The sequence below is a fragment of the Dreissena polymorpha genome, chromosome 7 (assembly GCF_020536995.1).
Source record: "Dreissena polymorpha isolate Duluth1 chromosome 7, UMN_Dpol_1.0, whole genome shotgun sequence".
In the NCBI taxonomy this organism is placed as follows: domain Eukaryota; kingdom Metazoa; phylum Mollusca; class Bivalvia; order Myida; family Dreissenidae; genus Dreissena; species Dreissena polymorpha.
The window spans coordinates 17136982-17147912 of record NC_068361.1 but is presented as its reverse complement, the minus strand read 5'-3'; positions in this window follow the sequence as shown (position 1 = coordinate 17147912).

Genomic DNA, 10931 nt, shown 5'->3' with positions numbered 1-10931 from the left:
AAGGGAAGAATTTAGTAAGGACGCGTAGAACGCAATAAACCAGGACGTTGGTGTGACGGGAAGGCAAAAACACCATTATTACCGAAAAAGTCATTGGCCTCCTTACTACGACAATCAGAAATGTCAAGAAACACAGTTTTAGGTCGCCGTAAGGACGCCAGTCCGGTGTGACGGGGCTATTACCAAGTCGAGGGAACAAGATGGAAATAAAGGAGTGCAAAACTAAACAAAAGAGGAGTGAATGTCACCTGTATGCCACCGTAAGTAACAGTGCAGACGGTGTCCGCTTTTTCATATTTACCGTTATCCGTTATGGTCGATGCTTTCCTGACTTCATTCGAAGAGAATCTAAACGAAATATAAAAATTTATTTATGACTATGGTAGTATTCGTTAAGATTAAGTCATTAATATTGGCTTTACAAAGGTAACAATGTTTTTTTTCTAAGATTTATTCTGGCGATATAGTTATGGACGCACGTGACCCATATAGAATCGTTCTATATATTGTCAATATAGAAACTCTGACCCTGTTTATCAAGATTGAGTCATACAGGTAGCCTCAAGAGTGGGTACAAGGTTGTTTTTATAAGATTTGAACTGGTGACCTAGTTATTAACTCCCATTAATTAGATTCAAAATCGGCCTTGTTGTTGAAAATATAAACATTTTTACCAAGTTTCATCAAGATTGAGTCATTCATGTGGCCTCTAGTGGGGTATCAAGGTTTTTTATATATGATTTGACCTGATGAACTTGTCTTTAATGAACTTGACCCAGATTCGAACACAACATAGAAAATATAAACAAAAACAATTGTCCAATTGATATAAAGATTAAGGTATACGTGTGGCCTCTAGCGTGGTAAAAACGTTTGACCTGGTGACCTCATTTTTAATACGCACGTAACCAAGATTCAAACTCGGCCAAGATAATATCGAGACACAAATTCTTACCAAGTTTCATTAAGTTCATGCATGTGGTTTTGAAAGTGGTAACACGATTTTTCTAAGATTTGACATGGTGACCTACTGTATTGACGCACGTTAACCACAGTCGAAATCGGCCTAGATGTTGTCAATATTGTAAGGTACCCCACCCTAAGGCACTGAAAATGTTATGTTTGTTCATTGTCTTCTGTGCCCGTTTCAGGATGGAACGTTCAATAACGTGAAGAACACAGTTGCAAGGTTTCAAAATCGTGGTTTAATTAATGTTTAAGTTATTCCAAACGCACCAGCTTTCGTATAAATAAAACATCATTTAACAGTATTATCATTTTAATACCGCCGATAAACTTTCATCATAAAGCTCTCTGGAGTTCCTAAATAAACGTTCATTGTGTAGGACTAAATACCGCTTACCATCTGGGAATGTTGAATAACGCCATACAAAGTTGTGAGTTTACAACTATAAATAAAGTGATCGATTTATCTTATGAGAGATGTCTATAAACGATCTGATCAGAATATAACGGATACCGAAAGTTTGTTTATTGGCGCTATTTATACCTGTCTCTAAGCCCTTAGGATGTAGGATTCTGCTCACCAACCAATGGAAATGACTTTGGAATATAACAACCAATCAAATGCATTTAGGAATCCTAAATCCTAAAAACAGTTCTTAATCGGCAAACATTAAACAATTACATCATATTTTCACTAACAATAACATTTAAGGAGCATATATAGATAAGAAAAAGATCTTGCATCTATCAATTAACGAATAGGCTTCTCTCTGACCTAAACAAATTTGCATTTATGACAGAGAAGAAATATTATGGGAACAATATATCCGAAATAATGCCATAGCTTAAAAGTGCCTTTTAGGAATGGCGAAGTTTACACAAATAACAACACATATTGAGCATTTAACAACAATGAATAATGTCTTAGAGTAACTTGTAATCGAATAATTATAATTATACAACGATATATCACGAAGGTTCGAATATAACTGATAAAATCACTGCAAGATGACGGCTTACTAGCATCCTTGCAGTTCGGACATTGGTAGTAAGTTTTAGAATTCAAGTTCTGTTGTTAATTATTATACAAAACGTATGCAAATGATTACTATCAGTTTATATAACAATAAAACACTTTAGCCATACTCTTTTGTACGGCAGAGTGTAATGAATCTTACTTTAAATAATAACAGTTTGTTAACATTATTTTTTAATTATGAAATTAAAGATAATAAACAAGGTAGTTAATACTCCAGGTCCTTACAATAAAAAAATTATAACCAAGTTGCATTAAGACGGAGTCATAAAGGTTGCCTTGAGAGGTAACAAGATTTTTGTAAGATTTGACCTGGTGGCCTAGTTTTTAACCTGGCCCAGATTTTTACTCGTCCTGTATGCTGTTTAGATATTTTCTGAATAAGTTTCAAAACAATTGGATGAAAAAAGTGGCCTCTTAAGTGGTTACGAGCTAAAATTGGACTACACACACCACACGACGAACGACGATTGACGCCGGACATAGGGTGATCACAAAAGCTCACTTTGAGCACTTGAGCTAGAAACAAATGATATAAAAAGATTGCTAGCAAAATATTCTAAAGAAAATTTATGTTCCAAACCAAAACACCTTAGTTAAAAAAAATATATCACTCCCCTCCCCCAAAAAGTGTGTATTGTTATTATATGTAGCAACGCGTCTTTTGTACCCACCAGAAATATATCAATACATAATTATGTAATACATCGTTGTTCAAACGCACGTAAAGATAATAACTGCATTTTTAATCAAAAGCACTATTATTTTTATTGTTCTGCTATAAAGATTTTTTTACTTCAAATTTAAATATTGCTTAACGACTATCCAAATTTTATGAAGTCAGTGTCGTAAATGTCGAATCAATGACCCCTGGATGATTGCACTGTTTGGTACGATACCATGGGTCGTGTAGAAATTAGGACACAGCTACCCACACTCTGTTCACAAAGTGGTTTTATAAGAGCAGTGGTCTAATGGTAGGACGCTGGCGTAGGGATCGAGAGGTCCCGGGTTCGAATCCCGCCCCGACCACTGGAATTTCATTGAGCAAGAAATTTATCCCAAATCTGCTCTTCTCCACCCAGGTGTATAAATGGGTACCTGTAAGGGAAATAAGCCAATGTGCTGTGGCTGCATACTGCGCCAAGATGTTAACGGACGACTTATGACCCAGTGATCAGGGAAAAACTGTAAAGCGCCTTTGAACGCACATCTCTTGTATAAAAGGGCGCTATATAATTGTGGTATACAAAAAATATTTTCAAACTAGATACCGATCTTATAAATAATTACACAATGTTTGGCAGCAATACGTCATGCCACTCTCACTGAGGATCTTTTTGTATTCGTAAATAAATAATTGCGTTGTGATAAAATGTCAACTTGGGAACGTGACACTAATTAATTGCTTATTTTATGGACCGTAGTTAGTGCCGTTAGAGAAGTTGATGTAATAATGCATAATTCATAAAAAGGATATGTTACTGTACTATGGTTTTGTAGTTTATCAGGTGTGGCTTATAATAAAGTATCAGCGAGGCTTGCCATGGCGTAGACTGTAAAACGTATAACGGTGTTCGAAACATTATACTGCGTTGTTGATGTATATACAGGAATTTCTCAGTGATGAATATTTTTTTTAATTGTGCCACACAAAAGTCAAAAAGAGCATTTTATATCTTGTTCATTCTATGTTACCACACCACATCTTGCGTTGAAATTTGACTAATGCTATGAGGAACACTGATTATTTATATGTTAACTTTATTTTACGAAATATATTACGAAATTTTCGTGGATTTTTGAGCGTTATATAGGCTTTAAAAATAATGATTGACAAATGGTGATGCTAAATTACATAGTTATTATCCCCCGCCAAAGGCGGAGGGATATTGTTTTGGCTTTGTCCGTCCTTCCGTCCGTCCGTTCTTCCGTCCGTCCGTCCTTCCGTCCGTCCGTCGGTCCTTCCGTCCGTCCGTCCTTCCGTCCGTCCGGAACTTTTGTGTCCGGAGCCATATCTGAGAAGTGCTTTGGCGGATTTTATTGAAACTTGTTTTTCGTATATATATGGATAAGAGGATTATGCACGCAAAATGCCATTGTATATCATCTGTTAATAACGGAGTTATGGCCCTTTGTATATATTTTGTGTCAATGCAGCATGTTCAGCACGTCCAGCAGAACCACCATATAAAATGTGGTTACCTGACTTTATCGGCCACTTGGATTTGACCACTTCTATTCACTGGCTTCTGTACATATATATTGAAAGTTTTATCAATTATCTAGTATGTATGAAAATAAAAATATCAATAAATATTTGTAAAATGTTAACATCTTTGGTATCATGAACCATTCTAAAAATTTATTCCAATAAATGTTCTCTTACTTTAAATTTTAAATATTAACTTTTTTAGTGTTAATCAGAAGACTTTCTTTTATACAGTTGGTTATACAAATTTCATAATGCATATGTCATATTTCATTAAATTACTGAAATTAACATTTATTTAAAAATATTGGATATAATAAATAGATATTTAAGTAAAAACTATTAACTTTAGGCTATTTTTTGTCAATCTTGATCAATTTCATATGATTAAATATCTAATTTTCTTTTTTTGGGGAGTCCTAAGACTTAAGAATTGTTTTATAATTTTGACTTCGGTTGAAACAGATAACAATAACTTCACCAATAACTGAACATACAACGGTCTGTGACTATAAATACCAGTGTCATTGCTATGCTATATAGCTGAACATACAACTGTCTGTGACTACAGATACCTGTGTCATTGCTATGCTATATAGCTGAACCTACAGCTGTCTGTGACTACAGATATATGTGTCATTGCTATGCTATATAGCTGAACCTACAACTGTCGGTGACTACATATACCTGTATCATTGCCTTGCTATATAGCTGAACATACAACTGTCTGTGACTACAGATACCTGTGTCATTGCTATGCTATATAGCTTAACCTACAACTGTCTGTGACTACAGATACCTGTGCCATTGCTATGCTATATAGCTGAACCTACAACTGTCTCTGACTACAAATACCTGTGTCATTGCTATGCTACATAGCTGAACCAACAGCTGTCGGTGACTACAAATACCTGTGCCATTGCTATGCTATATAGCTGAACCTACAACTGGCTGTGACTACAAATACCTGTGTCATTGCTATGTTATAGAGCTGAACCTTCAACTGTACGTGACTACAAATACCTGTGTCGTTGCTATGCTATATAGCTGACCATATAACTGTCTGTCAATACAAATACCTGTGTCATTTATATGCTATATAACTGAACCTACAGCTGTCTGTGACTATACATACTTGTGTCATTTCTATGTTATATAGCTGAACCTAAAACTGTATGTGACTACAAATATCTGGGTCGTTGCTTTGCTATATAGCTGAAGATACAACTGTCTGTGACAACAAATACCTGTGTCATTTCTATGCTATGTAACTGAACCTACAGCTGTCTGTGAAAACAAATACCCGTGTCATTGCTATGCTTTATAGCTGAACCTACAACTCTCTGTGACTACAAATACCTGTGACATTGTTATGCTATATAACTAAACCTGCAACTGCCTGTGATTACAAATACCTGTGTCATTACTATGCTATATAGCTGAACCTGCAACTCTCTGTGACTACAAATATCAGTGTCATTGCTATGCTATTTAGCTGAACCTTCAACTGGCTGTGACTACAAATACCTGTGTCGTTGCATGCTATAAAGCTGAACCTACAAATGTCTGTGACTTCAAATACCTGTGTCATTGCTATGCTATATAGCTGAACCTTCAAATGTTTGTGACTACAAATACTTGTGTCATCGTTATGCTATATAGCTGAACCTTCAACTGTTTGTTACTACAAGTACCTGTGTCAGTGCTATTCTAAATAGCTGAACTTACATCTGTCTGTGACTACAATGAATTCACTTATAGCTGAACCTACAACTGTCTGTGACAACGATGTGTTCACTTATAGCTGAACCTATAACTGTCTATGACTACAATGAATGAACTAAAAGCTGAACCTACAACTTTCTGTGACTATAATGAATTCACTAATAGCTGACACATCAATTGTCGGTGACTACATTGAATCCACTAATAGCTGAGCCCACACCTGAATGTGATTACAATGAATTCACTAATAGCTGAACCTAAAATTGCATGTGACTACAATGAATTCACTAATAACTGAACCTACAACTGTCAGTGACGATATTTAATTCACTAATAGCTGAACCGACATCTGTCTGTGACTTCAATGAACTCACTAATAGCTGAACCTACAACATGTCTGTGACTACAATGAATTCACATATAGCTGAACCTACAACTCTCTGTGACTACAATTAATTCACTAATAGCTGAACCTACAACTGTATATGACTACAATGAATTTACTAATAGCTGAACCTACAACTTTTTGAGACAACAATGACTTCACTAATAGCTTAACCTACAACTGTCTGTGACTACAATGAATTCATTAATAGCTGAATCTACAAATGTCCGTGACTACAATGAATTCACTAATAGCTGAACCTACAACTGTCTGTGACTACAATGAATTCACTAATAACTGAATCTACAAATGTCTGTGACTACAATGAATTCACTTCTAGCTGAACCTACAATAGTGTGTGACTACAATGAATTCACTTATAGCTGAACCTAACACTGTCTGTGACTACAATGAATTCACTAATAGCTGAACCTACAACTCTCTGTGACTACAATGAATTCACTAATAGCTGAACCTTAAATTTTCTGAGACTACAATGACTTCACTTATAGCTAAAACCTAAACTGTCTGTGACTACAACGGATTCACTTGTAGCTAAACTTACAACTGTCTGTGACTACAATTAATTCACTAATAGCTGAACCTACAACTGTATGTGACTACATTGAATTCAAAATAGCTGAATCTAGAAATTTCTGAGACTACAATGACTTCACTAATAGCTGAACCTACAACTGTATGTGACTACAATGAATTCACTAATAGCTGAACCTACAACTGTCTGTGACTACAATGAATTCACTTATAGCTGAATGTACAAATGTCTGTGACTACATTGAATTCACTAATAGCTGAACCTACAACTGTCTGTGACTACATTGAATTCACTAATAGCTGAACATTCAACTGTATGTGACTACAATGACTTCACTAATAGCTGAACCTACAACTATCTGTGACAACAATGAATTCACTAATAGCTGAACCTACAACTCTCTGTGAGTACAATGAATTCACTAATAGCTGAACCTAAAATTTTCTGAGACTACAATGACTTCACTTATTGCTAAAACTACAACTGTCTGTGACTACAACGGATTCACTTATAGCTAAACCTACAACTGTCTGTGGCTACAATCAATTCACTAATAGCTTAACCTTCAACTGTATGTGACTACATTGAATTCAAAATAGCTGAACCTAGAACTTTCTGAGACTACAAAGACTTCACTAATAGCTGAATGTACAAATGTCTGTGACTACAATGAATTCACTAATAGCTGAACCTACAACTGTGTGTGACTATAATGCATTTACAAATAGCTGTACCTACAATTGTGTGTTACTACAATGAATTCACTAATAGCTGAACCTACAACTGTCTCTGACTACAATGAATTCACTTATAGCTGATTGTACAAATGTCTGTGACTACAATGAATTCACTAATAGCTAAACCTACAACTGTCTGTGAATACATTGAATTCACTAATAGCTGAACATTCAACTGTTTGTGACTACAATGAATTCACTAATAGCTAAACCAACAAATTTCTGAGATAACAATGACTTCACTAATAGCTGAACCTACATCTATTTGTGATTACAATGAATTCACTAACTGCTGAATCTACAAATGTCTGTGACTACAATGAATTCACTTATAGATGAACCTACAACTGTCTGTGACTACAATGAATTTACTAAAAGCTGAATCTACAAATATCTGTGATGACAATAAATTCACTTATAGCTGAACCTACAATTGTGTGTGACTACAATGAATTCACAAATAGCTGAACCTACAACTGTGTGTGACTACAATGAATTCACTTATAGCTGAACCCACAACTGTGTGTGACTACAATGAATCCACTTATAGTTGAACCTACAACTGTGTGTGACTACAATGAATTCACTAATAGCTGAACCTACAACTCTCTGTGACTACAATGAATTCACTTATAAATGAACCTACAATGTGATTACAATGAATTCACTGATGGCTGAACCTACACCTGTCTGTGACTACAATTAATTCACTTATATCTTAACCTACAATGAGACTACAATAAGTTCACTAATAACTGAACCGATAACTATCTAAGACTACACTGAATTTACTTATAGCTGAACCTACAACTCTCTGTGACTACAATGAATTCACTTATAGATGAACCTACAATGTGATTACAATGAATTCACTGATGGCTGAACCTACACCTGTCTGTGACTACAATTAATTCACTTATATCTGAACCTACAATGTGACTACAATAAATTCACTAATAACTGAACCTACAACTATTTGTGACAACAATGAATTCACTAATAGCTGAGCCTACAACTCTCTGTGACTACAATGACTTCACTTATAGCTGAAACTACAACTGTCTGTGACTACAACGGATTCACTTATAGCTGAACCTACAACTGTCTGTGACTGCAATAAATTCACTAATAGCTGAACCTACATCTGTATGTTACTACAATGAATTCACTAATAGCTGAACCTAGAACTTTCTGAGACTACTATGACTTCACTAATAGCTGAACCTACAACTGTCTGTTACTACAATGACTTCACTAATAGCTGAATCTACAAATGTCTGTGACTTTAATGAATTCACTAATAGCTGAACCTACAACTATGTGAGACTACGATGCATTCACTAATAGCTGAACCTACAACTGTCTGTGGCTAAAATGAATTCACTAATAGCTGAATGTACAAATGTCTGTGACTACAATGAATTCAATAATAGCTGAACCTACAACTATCTTTGACTACGATGAATTCACTAACAGCTGAATGTACAAATGTCTGTGACTACAATGAATTCACTAATAGCTGAACCTACAACTGTCTTTGACTACAATAAATTCACTAATAGCTGAACCTACAACTGTCTGTGACTACAAATACCTTTGTCATTGCTATGCTATATTTCTCACCCTTAGCATCCTTTGGGAAAAAATCAATCGAAGATAAATTATCTGCGCGTCATCTACAAACTGTCTCATTTCGTGTATCAGTCATATATTGAAAGAAAAATTTGTATATTAAACAAAATTGAATTTGGTAGAGGCCGTGACGCGATGTGCAAAATTTGGATTGCATAGCTTGAATGCAAATACAAGTTATTGCTAAATCTAACGCGGTATAGATACGGGATGATGTCATAACATGGATTTTTTTTCAAAGAAAACCATAACTTTAATTAAAAGTTAAAATACTTCTCCAATTAATGGGTCTGATCGATTTCAAGGAGTACACGCTTTTTCTGGACTAAGAACATTAACTATGAGCTTGATTAATTTAAAAGTGAGACAATATAAGCATTACAGTTATCAATCATACAGGTGAATGTTTGCTAACCACGAACTATGCATGAACTATAAATATTAAACAATGCCATAAGCGAAAAAGGAAACGTAATAGTATTGTTTAAATAACTAAACGGTCATGTTATATGTCTTACTTCAAATCGTCGGATATATCAGCTCTGTTGAAAAAACAGAGCATGACTGATCAAAGTAAATTTTAAAGTTACATAGTATATTTATTCTAAGACGCAAGCGTTCTGTTTCAAGTGTCGTTATATCAATCGGTTCTTGTATCGTCAATTTTACCGACCATGTTGTTGCATATTTATATAATAGAAATTGCTATGCTTTTGGTTGCAACTTCATAATAATGTGTTTTTTGAGTATCGCATTACAAATTTAAAATCGTCCTTTATGATTTAAAGTTTTGCGTGAGCCGTAGTTAATGACAGCAAAATAAAAGTGTTTGAAACCAATTAGTTCCTCTATACGAATCGCAAGCCTAACAATTCGAATTTACGTTCGTTGAGCTACAGAAATTTGCAGAAAATATTGTTGAATAATATTGTTTATATCCCACGAGGGAACATTCATATTTTATTTATAAATCTTATAACGTGAAGGTTCCTTTCCTAAATCAAACCGGGATATTACATTTGCATTACGCCACGTTATATCTTTCAGATGCCATTGAATCTATAACTAAAATACATTTTTGAAGCTCTTATTACTTAAAGTTTAAATGCTAAACTTGAATGTATATTTAATCATTTATTTTTGTTAGCAATAAATGATCGATGAAGTATTACACTTCTTGTTAAATATCCAATTAACCGCAATGGGCGAGCATATGGATTGTTGTTTTAAACAATGTTCAATATATTTCAAATTGATATCCTATAATAAATAGTAAACTAGTTAAATGGAAATACCACCGGCACAATCATATTGTGTACCTGATGCATGACAATAATATACAATTAATACATTGAACGAAATTCATGAATCTTTGATAAAAACATACAGCATTTTCAAATGAGCAAACTATGTGTGTGCTTGATTTGCTTTTACCATGATGCTGCATATGTACATAATAGTAATGTAAATGTAAGTGTTTGGGTATTCATATTGTAAACATGTTATGACAAACGAAGCGGCGGTCTTAGTAACAATTAAAAAGCACCATGCATGAGTGTAAACTAATTAAAACGTCTGAAGATGTTCATGGAAACAAGATCAATTGGTTTTTGCCAATATGTGAATCGTGATAATGTGAATTTTGATCAGGCGTATTAGCATATAAATGCAGCTCAATGGCA